This window comes from Myotis nattereri (assembly GCF_964212035.1).
Source record: "Myotis nattereri genome assembly, chromosome: 19".
NCBI lineage: Eukaryota > Metazoa > Chordata > Mammalia > Chiroptera > Vespertilionidae > Myotis > Myotis nattereri.
In genome coordinates this window covers 17,060,410-17,078,570 of record NC_138095.1, presented here as the reverse complement: position 1 = coordinate 17,078,570, position 18,161 = coordinate 17,060,410, and positions in this window count along the sequence as shown.

Here is an 18,161-nt window from a genome sequence, read left to right as displayed (position 1 = left end):
CCACCCCTTATTAACAAGGAAAATGCTATATAATATGGGTTTTTGATGGAGAGTGGGGAGGGATGCCAATGACACGTATGAGCTGTGGCAAATCAACTGTTATTATCATCTTTTTTTTTCTAGCAACAGAAGCTCTTGCAACAGTTCTGATCCTGCAGATGACAAGAAAGGCCAGGTGGTGCTGGTGCTGGTGATGGCGATGGGGGTGGTGATGGCGATGGGGGTGGTGATGGCGATGGGGGTGGGAGTAGCAGAAGTTTTACTTTAGTTGGTCAGAAAGGTAAAGTTGGGAGTGAGATATATGAGATTATAAGAATTGAGAATAGATGTTCTAGAATAGTCCCATTGGTAAATATGGTATTTTAAAAGTACAGTAGGTAAAAGAATGGGTCAAAATCAAGGATTTAAAGAAAAGGAAGGAGGCTTCATTGGAGTAGGAGAATAGGAAAGAGAGGACATGGAGGTGGATGGTGAAAGGGTATATTTATTTTATTTTTACCTTGGAAGAGCCTAAGTGTGATGTGTTCAAATTCATTAACAGAAACTGATTTGAAAAGAAAATTACCAATAGAGTAGAAATGCAGAAAGAAATAAATGAATTGGCTTAAACAATGCTATATTAAAACAGCTTTTGAGAGGTTTATATGGGTACACCACCTCCAGCGTTAGCTTTCAACAAGAGCAAAAGGCCCCATTAAAAACCAGGGTGTTGATACAAACGTGTGCTGAAAATTAAGGCACAATTAGCATTCAAAGATTTACTATCAGGTTAAAAGTATTTGGAGTCCATTCTATGTTATGTATCTATAAGATAATGTCTTAGAGGGAATGCAGCCTTTTCCCATTTTTTGCATGTGGAACATGTTCATTAGAGATACTGGTTTGTGACATCTCCATATCCCGACCACATAGACGTGAAAAAAAATAAATATATGTGTAAATGAGATGAAGAAGGAGTGTTACTTCATCCAGGCATGGAAGACATAGGGAGAATGACAGGTTTCCAGATGACATTTTCAGATGTAAAGATGAGTGAATAAGGAAAGAAAGGTAACTTTGGTAAATAAATATGTTTAGAGCATGCCAAATTCTTTTTGTCTTCTTTTATTTTTTTAAAAAAATACTTATTAAGAAGAAATTAGGAAACATACATATGTTGTAGAGAATACTTCCAGAATTGGATTAAGGAGACCTGAGTTTTTTTCTGGACAAAGCAATTCACCCTTGGGTCTCAGTTTCCTCACCTCCCCAGAAAGAATTGTGTGAGATGACAGCTGAGATACTTTCTTATGCATAACTTTAAAACCTGTGTTATGATAATATGACCCAGTTATCCAAATGGGAAGACTCAAGGGGTAGAACAGATGAGAGCAAAGGAACTGTCCAGGGTGCTTAGAAACACTTGGATCCATGTACACTCCGGAGTTATGAAGCCACAATATGATTCCATCTGTTATTCATCTGGCATTTCTCCTATGTTAAAAACACAGTAAGCAATTCTGTCAGTATCAAGTGGATATAATTCAATGTGAGACCAATCTCCTTTTGCTTAGGGGAATATTTAGAATCACCTCTGTTCTGTCTCTGCGTAATTGCTGGTCTTTAGACCAGACATGTTATTTATTTGTTATTTAGAGCAGGATAGCACCATAATTTTTATGGCATACTTGCAATATGGATTTCCCAAGACTTATCTCAGGGGATCTGAATGAGGCTATGCACATTGTTAACAAGGTAAGAGAGAGGGAGACTTTGAAAAATACACATTTGACCATAGTATAAAACAAAGATAAGGGAAAGAGGAAGAGGAAGACATGTACGATAGATAAGGGGAGCTATCTGGAATGAAGCAATTCTCAGTTGCTTGACTGGGACTGTTGGTGTGTATGTGTGGGTTAAATTAGTTTATCACACCATGACCTTATAGTCTATCGAGTAGTAGTTGCCACAGCTACAAGTTGATGACCTCTAATGGTGGTGGTGGGAGGAAGTGTGCAATGGTGAATTTTAGTGACAGATAGGCCTTCTGGGTGAAAGGGCGCTAGGTGAGAACTTCTCAAAGCTGAACTACGGGTCCCAAGTCTACATGTTGAAACTATACTCTTGTGTCTATTGTTTCTGCCTGGATCCTCTTTCATCTCATGTCACCCCAACCGCTCCTTCCTTTCTGGTTCTATGTTGAACTTGAAGCCAGAGTTTCTAACCCATGAACATTTGTGAGAGAAAATGGCTGCTTCCCCAATCAATCCTCCCAAAGAATCCAGGCCCGAGAGGTCTTTGTGCTTTTGAAGGTATGAGATGGCAGCCAGGGTTCCGTCTGGTAGTTACCATAGCACCAGGAACCTTTAATAACTTCTTTTCATCTCTGTAACTGACACATATTTTCCATGGAGCTCACACACAGAATTTCATGAGTTGCTGGGCCTGGAGGGATATACGAGTCCTTATGTATTGACTCATGTTTTCTTCCCAACATACTCATAATAGCCTCATGCAAGGGGACTTTGGGTCGCTACCATCACACGCAATATACACTAGTTTTCCAGATATATAACCATATATACGTGAATGCCAGGAGTTGGTAGAATTTAAGTTTGGGTTCAAGTTGCTTTTCTAGAACATTGTCCATTCAAGGATAGAGAAGATTGTGTGGACATCAGTCTCCAAAGTTGCTAAATTTTCTGGCATCAATATCTTGGCTGAGGGCTGGGGATCTGAAGTTGTAGGCTCATTGTGACACTCAAGATCTTTAGGTAAGTGTGATGGTCAGAATGCCATGGAGGAATCATTGAGGTCATTCTGTGGTTTCACCAAAGATGCCGAATGAAGGGCTTGGTAAGAATTAGACAGTACCAGGGCCCCTGCTTAGCACAGCAGGACTTTGGTCTCAGCAGAGGGTTTGTAGAATACATAGGATGACCAAGACAGAAGCTGGGACACATGGACTTATCAAATAGACAGACTCAGTATGACTCAACCCTGTAGACACATGGGCACCAGGACTCCTCAGATGCATAGGACACCAAGTTATAGTAGGAATTGGGGGGGCCGGGAGGGGGGGTAAAGGATGGCTTACAAAGTCTGGGAGCGACTTATTAAATATCTGTGAATGTGTTTGCTTAGGCTGAGAACTAATGAGAGGAAACATTTTGAAAGAAATATGTGTAGCTCCTTTTTTTTATCACATTGAGTATGAGTTTTTTATAACATAGAGCAGTGGTTCTCAACCTGCGGGTCGCGACCCCTTTGGGGGTCGAATGACCCTTTCACAGGGGTCGCCTAAGGCCATCGGAAAACACATTTATAATTACATATTGTTTTTGTGATTAGTCACTATGCTTTAATTATGTTCAATTTGTAACAATGAAATTGGGGGTCACCACAACATGAGGAACTGTATTAAAGGGTCGCAGTATTAAGAAGGTTGAGAACCACTGACATAGAGGCAGCTGTGTCGTAGGTGGTCAAAAATGTGAATTTAAATATTGCTTGAGAAGACAGCCTCAAGATTACTTATCATCCTGATTACTTGATTTTGATCCCCCCCCCCCACTATGATGTCTCCTGGATATTTTTTCCCAATTTAAATAATTTCTTACATATTTATCCAGGGTTTCTAGGGGCTTTGTAGTGAGAAGTTTTCAGTTTGCCATATTGTTAGAAGCACATTCCTGGCACTTAATAAATACGACAAGATAAGCCCTAGCCGGTTTGGCTCAGTGGATAGAGCTTTGGCCTGTGGAATAAAGGGTCCCGGGTTTGATTCTGGCCAAGCATGTACCTCGGTTGCAGGCTCCTGCCCTGGTTAGGAGCATGCAGGAGGCAACCAATCAATGTGTCTCTTTCACATTGGTGTTTCTCTCTTTCTTTCCCTTTCTATTCCACTCTCCCTAAAAGTAAATGGAAAGTTATCCTCAGGTGAGGGTTAACAAAAACAAAACAAAACAAATAAAAAATACTACAAGGTAAAATAGGTGAACTGAAAATGTGAATGATGAGTACATTGGATGGGAAAATTAAGATAAAACCTTTGATTAATGATCTGAATAGGAAAGTCAATATGAGTGGCAGGGACCCCAGTAGTGGGCTGGGCTGGATGACAGAAAGCAAGGGGGAGGTGGTAGGATGGGAGGAGTAGTCATCTCCGTGGAGGGTTCAGAGAGGTTGAGTAGGGAGAGGTCTGAGATGGGTGGGGAGGGTGGTATTTGGAGATTATTAGATCACTTTCAACAAACCAGTTTCTGTAGGTGATGAGAGAAGAACCTAAGTTAGAAGGGGTTGGGGAACAAGAAATGGGACTGTGCAGGGAAGGTGAGAGGTAAGTGGTAGTTTGAGTGGGAAGCAAAAGTACGATAAGGGAGACCATAAATTTGAAGTTCTAGTCACACCTCCACTAAGTGTTATCGACAGTTTCAGAATAAACCAAACTTTATTAACTGACTCCTCTGCTTAATATTGAACCTTAAACAGCTATTAAAGGTTTTGGATGTGATATACTTAAAAAAATGACACATCAGCTCATAGCCTTGAGAATAGGGATTGGGTCTAAAACCTGTAAAGTGGTTTGGCTCAGTGGATAGAGCGTCGGCCTGCGGACTGAAGGGTCCCAGGTTCAATTCTGGTCAAGGGCATGTACCTTGGTTGTGGGCACATCCCCAGTAGGGAGTGTGCAGGAGGCAGCTGGTCGATGTTTCTCTCTCATCGATGTTTCTAACTCTCTATCCCTCTCCCTTCCTCTCTGTAAAAGTTCAGTAAAAAAAATATATATATATATATATATATATATATATATATATATATATATAACCTGTAAAGCTTGATTTTAAGAATATTATTTTAAGAATATTGTTATTTCTTGCCCTAGCTGATTTGGCTCACTGGATAGAGCATCAGCCTGTGGACTGAAGGGTCCCAGGTTCCATTCCAGTCAAGGGCACATGCCTGGGTTGTGGGATCCATCCCCTGTGGGGGGTGGGCAGGATGCGGCCGATCAATGATTCTCTCTCATTACTAGTATTGATGTTTCTATCTTTCCCCTCTCCCTTCCTCTCTGAAATCAATACAATTATGTAAAAAAAGAGAATATTATTATTTTTTTCTACCCTCCTTTACATACCTCATAGATGATTATGATAAAGTCAGAGACACATTAATTTGAGCTGTGTACATTTGAACAATCATTATTTTAATGTTTAGGTGCATAAAACATTAAAGTGGAAAAGCCCTAAGTAAATATGTGTGAATAAGGGGGTTTGGAGAACCCATATATACTTCCATAGAATCATTACAGGACCACTGAATATTTTTACAATATTTTCTCCAGGAAATATTTAGTCCTACTCACTGAACTCATTAAGCTCAGCTGCTTTTCTCAAAGAACCAGCTGAAGGAAGTGGCAGAGTGGTGACAAAGAAGCAGAAATAGAGGAGAAGGTGAGGTAGCAAGTCCGGTGTGTGTGTGTGTGTGGGGGGGGGGGGTGGTGGTTGTCACAGTTTCAGGCTGTTTCTATCATCTGTTTACCCTCAAACTCTCAGAGTAGGCGATTGACTCGCTAAGGCCCTTTGTCATCACACCAACTTCTGGCTAAAAATAGGATCGGGCTGGTTTGAGCTTCTTGTAAATCTCATCAAAATGAGCATCAGACGCCCCTGCTGTGCTTTGACCACATGAGCTTAGGGACTTCTCAGCTCTGCCCCTGCCCTTTAAGCTCTCTGGCTGCGGGGCCAGTGCACTCACTGACACCCTCTTCTCGCCGTCAGCCTGGCGGAGTCCAATGAGGTGTGGTCTCTGTGGGCTGGGGTGGCACTGCTCTGGTGACAAACAAGGAACGTGCCACAAGGATGCACCATCATTCTGCATGGTTGCCAAATGCCAGGCCTGGTGCCGCTGTGGCAGTCTGCTGTTTGCTGGGATGAGATTAGTTCGGGACCAGCATGAACATGCATGCTGCTGTTGGATAGGTTAGGGACCAGTATAAACATGCATGCTGCTATTGGGTAAGTTAGGGACCAGCATGAACATGCATGCTGCTGTTGGATAGGTTAGGGACCAGTATAAACATGCATGCTGCTATTGGGTAAGTTAGGGACCAGCATGAACATGCATGCTGCTGTTGGATAAGTTAGGGACCAGCATAAACATGCATGTGCTGCTGTTGGATAAGAGGGAGGCGCTCAGCCCACCTCACAGAAGTCAATTACCCCCGGGGGCCCAGGTAAACACAAGTACTCGCTTATGAAAACGTCCCTTCAACCCCAAATAGAGCCAGCAGGGGATACAGAAGACACAGAGAACAAAAATTCCTTTCCAAGTTCTCACTCTCTGTTACACGCACGTAAATCAGTAGATGTTACTATATATAACCTGTGCTTAAAAGTTGGAGGACAGTACGTTCAACCGGCAAAAGTATTTCTTCTGAGGATGCTGACTGGAGAAAAGAGTGAAATAATTTCCCACGTGAAAAAATAGAGATTTGGTTCAACATTATACAGCAGTGGTGCCAAATGTTTTACCAGGACATGAATATTATTGTGAGTCTGCTGAAAACTATAGATAATTTTTCTAGAAAAATTTGAGAGAGAGAGAGAGAGAGAGAGAGAGAGAGAGAGAGAGTGAGAGAGAGAAACACACTCTGGATGCTATTCCAGAAGGACTGCTCTTTCTTTGAAGCTCATTTGTGGACCCATATGTGGGTTCAGGGTATGAGGTCTCAGCACAGTGTATCATGGAAAATATCATGTGAGTTGGTAAGATCTGAAATTTCAGTAAGGGTTCCCTAAGTCTCAGCAATTTTAATAGGCACTTGGTGGATATTATTTCTAATTTTCAAGACAATCTTGCAGAGTAGCTACCATTGCCTCTCTTTTATGGATGAGGAAATTGATGCTGAGAGATAGAACAGCATTTCCTGAACTCTTGTGTCAGACTACTTGAGTTCAAATTCTGTTTTCTCCTATTTACTAGTTAGAAAATTCTGGGCACGTTTCTCATCTCTTCGGGTCTCTGTTTCCTCAGCTGTCAGAGGGAATAATGATGGAATTAAGTCCCCCATAAGCCCTTATGAAGATTAAATAATACAAGTCGTGCACAGAGCTTAGAACATTGACTGACACCTGGTGAGCACTGAATAAATATTTGTTGTCGTGGCTGTTATGGGTGAAGGTCACGGAGCTAGTAAGTAGGGGAATTCAACCAGGTCCTGTCTGGCTGTAGCAGAACACTGTCAGCCATACCTGTCTCCTTGCTTATCTTGCGTTTGTTCTTTCACCAATCATGTAATGTTTCAAAAAATGTAGTGTCCTCATCCATAAAATATAGACAGTGATTGTAATAATAAAACACCTCCCTACTCTGGCAGAAGGACAGTGTAACAACAATAAGTGCAGTTTGTTAAACTGTCAAGTGAGGTGCCAGGAGCCATTGCTGTTAATGCCAGTGATCAAAGGAGCCATCTGACTCAGAGCAAAGGGCCCGCGTTGTCACATCTACCTCGACCGCCATGGAATTGAGCTTTCATCCTGTGTCCTCGCCTCTGAGTCTATCCAGCGTGACACACGTCACTGGGGGTTGGTCACTGTTCTGAAAGAAGACTCCCACAGTCTTGATGAGTCTTAAGCTCGGATATAAGGCAGAGTTTCACCACCCCACTGGACCTTCCGCACCATTTGCCTAAAAGAGGAAGAAAGAAAAAAACAAAACACCAAAGTTTTGCTTTTATTAAAACAAATGTTTGGGAATCACATCTATGTTTATTCAAAAGCTGAGAGAACACAGTAGTAGCCAAAAGGTCATTATTTTGGCACAGAAACTTATATATTTTTTAAACATCAAGTTCATTGTCCTCAGCTGGAATGTGTGATTTCGGTTAGTTTTCAAAAGGTCAGTTTATTTCTGGGAGCGATATTTCTGCAATGCAGAGAATCAGAGGCGAAGGGGGAAGAGGGCATGGCCTGTGGAATAGATTATATCCCTTCCCGGGATCCCACAGGGAAACAGAAGCCAGAGCAGAGCTTCCCTAACGTGGAGCCTTCCCCTGCAGAATGAAGTTGCGATGATGCGAGAGACCCATTGAATCAAATTTGATTCCATGTTGTTTTCAGAGTCTAATTCCCTTGACATCTATTCAGGTCTTCTTTCTGCTGATTCATGTCCATCAACTTCTTAAAAAACTCACTCACAGCAGATCCTAAAGTGACTGGACGTATACTGAGTGGCCAATAGTTGTTAGATGTGTATAATCATTGAAGACCAAAGACCTGGCTTCTTTGCCTACGCTGTTCAGCCTGGTGGAGGAGACAGTGTTGCCAAAACTCATCCAGAATCTGCCACGTGGTAGGTGCCCCATCAACGCTGGGTAAAAGAGTGACTCCATGTGAATAAAATTGCAAACTGCTATTGGAGAAATGGTGCTGAGAGATGAGATGTTTCTATGGTAGGTGGTGGTCAGGGAAGAATTTCCAAGGGGACTGACCTGTGTGTAATTTTGGTAGAAATGTAGGCATTTGCTAGATGGGAAGCAAGTGAGAGAGATGTGGAAGAACACAGGTGTGAAACTGCAGATGGGCCAGAGGCTCCTTAAGAAGCATTGCTTTGCTGAGGTTTCATGTGTGAGTAAGGAAGCGAAGGCAGCTAGCCAGATACACAGGGGACACACCGTCACTGCTTTCATATTCTAAATAGAAGGAAGTCTGAGTTTATTCTGGGCTTCTGAGGAATCCCAGGAAGTTTCACAGAACAAATCTCTTCCTTTCATTTTTCCTCTCAGCATTTCATGTGCATAGAACATTGCTGACATTCCGAGAGTTTGGGACTGAGTCGAAGAGTTGGGCATTGAAGCCAGCCCCATCCCACCCCACTCCAAGGGTTGTGCTCACACCCCCTGCTTCACTACCTGGAGGTCCTACACTGCTGTGCTGCCTTCATCCATGGGAGGGAGGCCAAGAGGTTGAGGCTGGGGCTGTTCGGGGGCTGGGTGTAGGGTTCTGCCAGTGCCCATCTGAATGGTGGAAAGGTGGCTGCTTGAGTTGGCATCCTAAGAAACACCAGGTGAGAAGCGCAGTGAACAGCCTGCAGCCAGGACTCACGAACATGAAATGGATGAGAGAAGGAATCTGAGACACATGGTTAAGCGATCAGGACCGATAGGAGGTTGAAACTCAGTACAGGGAGAGGAGAGTGGTCTGGAGGGATTTCCTGGGCTGGTGTCAGATACCCAGGATTCTTTGGAAGAGTTGTCTGTGGCATCCTATGGAGACGCTCTGAGATCAGTGAAGGGGTTCGTTGTGGATGGATGGTTAGAACCCCTCTTGTGGGCTTCCATGCCATGGCAATTCTTTTTAATGCTTGGATTCCTCACTGGGTTGTAACTTCCCAACAGCAGGAATTGTGGCTGCTGCCCAGTGTATGCTGCAGGCTTAGTGCTTGGCTTGGTGGGTGTGCAGGGAATCCTATGCAATTATTGAAGGAATCATTGGACAGAGGTGCGGTTGGCCTTTCTCTCCTTTCTGGCCCTGCAGGGTCTGGAGTTAGTAGTTTTGTTGAAATGGAAAGGGTGGGTGGAATCTTGGCAAAAACTTGGATCCATTGCAGCTCTTTTCCTAAAGGAAGGAGTGGGACAGACTCTTCTCTCTTGAAGGGAGCTGCTGCCCTTTGAAGCTGAAGCTGAGGGAGCTGAAGAGAATCCTATCCCCTCTTCTACCAGAGAACACAATCCTCCCCGAGCTTCCTTTCTCCCACAGGCCAGCGCTGGAGGTTTTGGTGTCCTCGACACGCAGGAAATGCCTGTTGAATTGACTTTTTAATGTGCCATCCAAGGAAACAAAAGACAAGACATTTGAGATTTTTTTTTCTGAAATAACGAAAACAATTTGGATACAGTTTCTAAGAAGAAAGAGGACTTTTTTTTCACAAGTACAAATTTAGATTTGGAAGTCAGCCTGCCCTCATTTTACATGCAGGGACCCTGAGAACCAGGGGGCGAAACGCTCGGCTCATTCGTGCAAATACCCAAGGTTCATGACGCTGTGCAATGCACCGACTTTGGTTTATGGACGGGATCGTTTGCAAATCCAACACTTGAACCCAACTCTCTGACCTCTCCTCCCACTCGGCCTTTCCCCTTTTCCAGGAGGAAAAGGGGACGTGATTCTGGTCCGTGACTGGAAAACGGAGGCTGAAGGTGGTGAAGGCGGCCAGTGAAGGGCCCAGCGTGTGCACCTTATTAGCCTTGATTTCCTCTTCACTTTGAAGTTCCCTCCAAGGCTTTGAGAGGTTTGTTTTATTCATACACACGCAGCTCTGTACCTCCGGACAGCTCTGCAGCTACACTCCCATGCACATCTGTAATTTCCACAGACAGCCCTGATGGATATCCGTGAGGCCACATGTTCCTCCATTCATGCTTTTCCTTTCTCTTAAATATTTATAAAGGTTCACAAGCAGAAATAAAAGTCCCTCAGATTCCGAGCCAACTAAAAATAACACGTCTATTTCTTGCCAGGCAATCTGGCATCAATCAAGGCCATTGGGAAGATGCGAGGGAGGGCAGAAGAGGAGCTGATAACCTTTTTATCCAGATTTTTAGTCATCTCCCTCTGTTATTCATAAGTTAGCAAGATTGACAGCCTGGGATGTAACCCAGATGCACTGGGCTTCTGCTGCTGAAGCTAGCTTCTTCTTTGTAGGTTCTTTGATAAAATGTGTCCATCAGGAGAGAGGGTTTTGGACTAGCTAGTTGCCAGGGAACTCAAATTGTTGGGCAAAGGGAAGAATGGGTGGAATCTTCGGAATTGGGTGGGGACTTTATGAGCTCTCTAGATAACCACCATTTCTGCTCATGGGGTTTAAGCTTAGCTTTGGGCCATACATATGGGACAGTCATTGACCAATACACTCAGTGATGGTTACGTTATAGCTCAGGTGTCAATATGGGCTTCTTTTGCTTGGCTAGTGTGGCTCAGTTGGTTGAGCATCGACCTATGAATCAGGAGGTCATGATTTGATTCCCAGTTAGGTCATATGCCTGGGTTGCTGGCTCAATCCCCAATGTGGGTGTGCAGGAGGCAGCCAATCAATGATTCTCTCTCATGATCAATATTTCTATCTTTCTCTTCCTCTCCCTTCCTCTCTGAAATAAATAAAAAATATTTGAAGTCTTTATATATTGGGGCTTGTTTTTAAGTACTGTAGCTCCCCAGGGCTATACCACTGGGAAGCTTGGCAATCATTCTTTCTGCTCTAGGCTCACCATCCACTTCCTCTAGAACAGTGATTCTCAACCTTCCTAATGCCACGACCCTTTAATACAGTTCCTCATGTTGTGGTGACCCCCAATTTCATTGTTACAAATTGAACATAATTAAAGCATAGTGATTAATCCCAAAAACAATATGTAATTATATATGTGTTTTCCCATGGTCTTAGGCGACCCCTGTGAAAGGGTCCTTCGACCACCAAAGGGGTCGCGACCGACAGGTTGAGAACTGTTGCTCTAGAAGAACGATTTGAAGAATCTCCTGGGGATTTTGGCACCTCATGTCTCCCTGGGTGCTGTTTCAAAAGGTATTAAAGTGGAAATACACATGCCTGACTTGCCTATACTCACAGGGTCAAAGAAAATGACACAAATGAAAGGTTGTGGAGATTTATGAGTTGGGTACCAACTATTACGGTTATTTCCACATTCAGCACAGTGTCTTGCATTTGCCCAAATGTTGCTGAATGGAGATGGAAAAATAAATAAAAACCAAATCAAAGGAAATAGAAAAGAGACTTGGGTTATAGTCAATTTTTTCTGAGGATGAAGAAACAAACACTGAAGTTCATTAGCTTAGAATCTCGGACACTTACTAGTATTGTAAGGCTGGACTTAGGAAGTTAAGGCTACAAAAGTTCCACACTAGCAAGAATTTTGAACGTTAACTAGTCCAATCCTACCCACAAGGTAAGTGAGTACAGATGGTGGTAATGGCTCATGGATAGCAACAAAGTAGGGGTCCCAACCTTTGTCTTCAAAATGTAAGATCAGTGCTGTTTACATTCAACCAGGCAGCATCCTCCCGGGCTTGATGACGTCTCCTTCAGCCCTGAGATTGTGCAGATCCCAGGAAAATCAATCTGGCCTTGTTAGCACCTACGTGGCTGAGATCTGATTTGTGCGTTTTGTTTTAGATCCATAAACTATACACTCATTGACTTATACACACACATTCTTCCCCCAGATAATCCCCGATGGTAGTTGTCGTTGTGTTCTGAGAATTCAAGAGTGATAGGTAGATTTTTCGTTCTCTCAGGCTCCGCCCATACTTCCAAGGTCCAGAGGATCCTCTTCCATTGAATAGAGGCCTTTGCGTGTGGTATGTTCCATCTGGTCTGGTATTCCCAGGCACTTGTAGAGGGTTAGGCACACAGGTGACGTCACATTCTGCCACAGCTGTCATAAATGCCCCTTCATAAAGGGTGAACTGCTCTAGCATTAAGGACCCTGAGAAAACAACAGAGTTCATTTCTGCATGAGACCAAACCTTGGCCTGTCGGACTAACATTCCTGTGCTCAGAAAAACTGCTGAATTTCTAAGAGCATCCTTCTTGTTGGCAGGTTGACTGCCAAGTTGTAGCTCCTGACTCACCACTCTCAATTGGTAGTGTGTGAGAGTGCATGTGGGTATGGACTTGGGCTTATGTGTACAATGACTGGAAGTGTAATATGAGTCGAGTAATGCTCTTTCTTGCCCTTGGTGGTTTCTTACCACAAATTGGAAGCAATTCAACATTGGATTTCAGCACAGCTCTGGGGTATTTACTATGTAGGAAGCCTCGGTTATGCTGTGTGTGTCCTTTATATCCTTTGGCTCTGAAGCACAATGGGAACATTCAAGTTTCCCTTTACCTTGGGTAGGATTATTAGTTGTTAGCTCAGGCAAGATTCTGGACACTTGATTATAGGGGTCTTCACACCAAAGTGTGAACCCAGCCTGGGTCTACAATGCTAAATGCAAGCTGAAAAAGTTCCAAACATCTTCATGGAAAAACAAATTATGTGTCATTTAGTCACAGACATAGGCATTTTTCATGAAAAGATGTCTTAAGTTGAAAACATAGAAATGATAACAGCCTAAATATATAAAACTACAGGCCCATGCATTGGGGGGAGGTCCTTCAGCCCGGCCTGCCCCCTCTCACAGTCTGGGAGCCCTCAGGGTATGTCCTACTGATGGCTTAGGTCCATGCACCCCGTGGGGATTGGCCCCTAGCCGCAGTCTGGCCTCCTTCTGCAGGAGCGACCAGGCAGATCAGGGGAAAGCACCGTCCCCATCACCCCACAGCTACTGCCACTGCCAGCCGCTGGTCCTCCTTGGCCCTCGAAGCCACCGTGGCTTTGTCCAGAAGACATCTGGTCTATCCAATCTAATTTGCATATTACCCTTTTAATAGTATAGAGAGCCCTTCAATGGGGCAAAATTCTCCGTTGGTGTTAATAGTTTGACCTAATTTGTGTGTGTGTGTGTGCACGCGCGTGCAGGTGCATGTGCTTTGAGCAAACTTAAAAATGAATAGCGGTCCATTAATTGACTAAACTGGTTAGATATGAAAAACAGGGAATGAACAAGATACTTAGGATGACTCCACGTTTCTGGCTTGTGGTGCTCTGTACATCTGTTAGAGGGAGGAGGAGTGGATTTGCAGAAGTGTGAACATGTTGCTTAGTGTTTTAGCTCATAACAGGGAATGGAGGTAGATTTATTGAACCAACCCCCTTCCCCATTCCCATCTGAATTTTATAAAAACACAATAATCCCAATCCCACTTTCAGTTTTAAACCTAGGTTTAACAATTCTTTGTGTTATCATTTCTGACCCATTAACCTAGTGACTTACTGGAGCTGAGGATAATGAGGGAATGGTCTTTGGTTTTCTCATGCTCTGTGCTCTGAAGATACAGTAGCTATGAATTGCATTTCTCTCTGTAGCTCCTCAATTGCGGGGCGATTTGGGTAAGGCTCTTGATCTCCCTTGGAGCCTGGAAAATAAGAAAAAAAATGAATCTATATCTGGGTGTTAGCTCCAAAAAAAAAGCAAATTTCAACATTTCCCCTAGCAGATAAGACTGAGATGAGGCCATTTCATTATAGACTGCGCTGGAAAATATAAAGATAGTAAGAGAAAGAGGTAAAAGATGAAATGAAACAGTGCATTAAGTCCTTTTTGAACATTAAATTTTTAGAAGTTTGATTTGTGAATGAGGTGAGGGTACAAGCCAGGAGATAAAAAAGAACCAGTGTGTAGTGAACATCTTTTGATGAGAAAAAACAAATTGAGGTATCTGTGGTAACACTATTTGTCTCCTTGTTTATCTTGCCAACCACCCCTTAAACTACACAGACATGCTAAAGAAAAACCACTGCACAATCATCATGTTGCCCAAATACCTCGTAGAGGGCGGACCTGAAGATTCAGATGGAAATCCTGTGACTGGACTCTGCCTTGCTCAGGCTGTGCTTTTGGTCGTTATTGAACATCGACCACCCTCAGGGACCCACAGTCTTCCCATATGACCGGCTTTGATTTGGGGAAACCTGCTGGAGCCTTAACTCAAATTCTTTCATCTGGAAACCAGGCCAAGCAATTCTTAGAAACAATTCCTGATAAAAGGAACTTTTAAAAATATCAAAGCCACCACCTAGTAATGACTGTGCAGTTCAGAGCATCTCAAATTCTCCTGCAAGGAGTCCGAAGGGATGTTTCTTTGCAGGGTTGAAGCTAAGAATTCTGTCCCCATTTTATGGATGGGATGTGGCAACATGGCACACATGGTCACCATGCTGAAAGGCTGATATTTTAGAGCTGGTGTGGCTCAGTGGTTGAGTGTCAACCTATGAACCAAGGAGGTCAAGGTTCGATTCCCAGTCAGGGTACAAGCCTGTGTTGTGGGCTCAATCCCTAGTGTGGGTGTGCAGGAAGCAGCCAATCAATGATTCTCTCTCATCATTAATGTTTCTATCTCTCCATCTCCCTTCTTCTCTGAAATCAATAAAAATATTATATTTCTTTAAAAAATTGCTGAGGACTTTGAGGGAAAAGGCATACACATTCGACTTGATATTGTGTTCTGTGGAGCTGGGACGTTCCCATATGTCTGAATTTTGAAATCATCAGCATAAGGGGGATTCTAGATCTAAATGGATGTTCCCAATACCCTTTCTGGAAAAAAAAATCAGCTTAGTTTATCTACTAGAATGTTATACAGCAAAGAATTTAAAATTTTTGCAACTTTCCAAACAGATCAGTTTCCTAATTTGCCCTGAGTTTGCAAAGTTTCATTTCTTCCACAAATATCTCTTGTATGCCTCTTCTGTACCAAACGAAGGCATTGAATATACATCCACCTTCAGGAGCTTAGTGCCTGTATTATTTTCCTTTCTATTAAAAAAAATTCTGCAGGTTCTGTACAACTTTTCATGTCCTTCATCTTTGTCTCCCATTATAACTGCCATCATTATGCGATGATGCTTAAATCTCTTTCAGGACATTTGAAATCTCTCCTAAACTGTGGTCTAAGATTTTCAGCTTTCTGCTTTACATACTGACATATATGTCGAGCTCAAACTCTCCTAGGCTGTCCACACAAAACTTCCCCTCCTCTCCACCAAAGGGACCCTCCTCATAACTTTCTTTTTCTCTTAGTGGCACAGCATTCCTCCCGCCCCAGTCTGGGTGCCATTCTCCTCAATTGGTCCTTATACGTAGTCTGTCAACAGGTTCTTCAATTCAGCTTCTCCTGTGTGTTCCCATTGGATCTCCCCTCCATTCCCACTGCCATCACATTCTCGTGTAGCATCATTATCACCTGCCTGCGCTGTGGTAGTTTCCTAGTTGGTCCTCCATTTCTTCTCTCTCTTCCATCCTAATCATCATGCACACTGCAGAGTACTCTTTCCAAAGCACAATTTCATTCCATCATTCTTTTGCTCAAATACCTTCTTTGATTCCCCCTTGTCTACAAACAAACCCTAAATTAAGTAATCATTATTTTCTGGCTATAACCTACCAATGTTGTCCTTATCACCCATGGTTTCACTCATACCTGTATCACTCTTACCCATCTACAGTCACAGTCCACAAACACATATTCTGCTGTGTTATGCTTGAACACGTTCCTGTCCTAAATGTTTTCTATTTTGGCCTTATTTCTCTCAACTTCTAGTGTCAACATTGGCTTCTTCACAAAGCATATGCCAGTCCTCCTATGCAACCATTACTGATCATGTGAATCTCACATGTCTTCACAATAGTCTTATCTGGGGATGTGCTTTATGCACCTGCAGGTATAAGTACCTTGAGTGCACAGTTCAGATGGCCTTGTGTCACTCTTTATTTCTCACGCAGTGTCGAGCCAAACGTGTTGTCATATTGGATATTCCAGGATATTTGATTGATTCAAAAGATCAATTAGCTAATGGGAGATAGTAAGTGAAGTGTGAGGTCAGACTTCTGGTTCAAGTGCAGGCTTCGCCTCGTGCTACCCGTGTGACCATAGGCATGTTATGTAATCTCCCCATCCCTCAATATCAGTATCGACAGAATGAGGATGATGTTAGTCCCTATCTCCTAAGGATGCTGAAGGGGTGATGACGTTAAATGCTTTGAATAATGCCTGGCACAGAGTGGGCGCTCAGTAAACTGAGCAATCACTACTACCGTCGCTATGACATCGGTTGAAATTCAGAGAAAATAAAGTTGTGTGAACTGGAGTAACTGAGAGACGCTTCCTGGAGAAGGGAGGGCAGGAGCGTGGGTCATGAATGATGGGCAGGAGGAGAGGACATACTGTGTTTTGTTTTCCTCGGAGCCAGTCATCAAAATGATGCTATTTATCATCAGCCAGAAAGATGGTACTTTTTTCACCCCTGAAGTTCTTTTATTAATTAAAATAAGAACAGCTGTTTAGGAGCCTTTGCTACGAGACAGTTTTACCAGCCCTGCACCTGGCCCGTATGTTTAGGGAGGGCCATGGAGACTCAGAGTTCAGGGCTGCCTTCCATGGCTTCCTGCTACCAACGTGCCTGCTCCCAGCCTTGCTCAGGCTCAGCCAGGAAACATCTGCAGGGGCGGCCTCACGGTGACACCGTCTTGCCACCAGAACTCCTGGCCTTGAGCAGTCAACCTGCGAGGCTCACCTCTTGCAGAACGTGAGGGGGCAGCCCAAGGGAGAGAAGTGGGGGGTGCCCCAGGGGAGAGAAGTGGGGGCTGGGCTGGGCTGGTCACCTGGGCAGGAGGGCTCAGATGATGTAATCCTATTGTTCCATGACAGCCGGCTATTGTTTTGTTCTCTTCAATAAATTAAACAAAGCCTTCGTTTCTATGGCAATGTCTGAGCCACCTGCCCAGTGATGGCCTGATGGTCCCACTTAGACTCCTGGCCTGGGCTCTGGGCCTGGGAAGGTTATGGAGCCAGTGGGAGAAGGATTGCCTGCACAGTTCCAGCCTAATGAGTAGCTGTGGTTAGAGGCTGCCTGGAGTTGGCTGGGATGGCTCCTTCCCTGCTGCTTGACTGCAGAGGCTGCTGTGAAGTTCATTTCTGTGAGTCTCTGAGGGAGAGGCCACTTGAGGGATGCGGGTTTTCCGGAGGCCAAGCCTGGCTCACTCACATGATCCCGTGATACCCAGCAGCAGAGCCAGCGCTCCCCCCATCCATGCGTTGCCCCCAAGGAGCCATGTCAGAGGGTGTCTGCGTGGTGCTCTCCGAGGCTTGGTTTCTTGCCCCCATTCTGCTTCCTGCGTCTCTTCCAACTTTTCTCATTCCTCCCGTGAGTGTGCTCAGCTCAAGTGGGAGGTGAGAAAAGATTCTGGAAGATTTCTGTGTTCGTCTTCTCTCCATTTCCACCTGCCTGTGAACAGCAGAGGGAAGATTTGTTTCTTCCCAGCGGTTCTCAACCTGTGGGCCGCGACCCCTTTGGGCGTCGAATGACCCTTTCACAGGGGTCGCCTAAGACCGACCATCAGAAAACACATATATAACTACATATTGTTTTTGTGATTAATCACTATGTTTTAATTACGTTCAATTTGTAACAATGAAAATACATCCTGCATATCAGATATTTACATGACGATTCATAACAGTAGCAAAATTACAGTTATGAAGTAGCAATGAAAACAATTTTA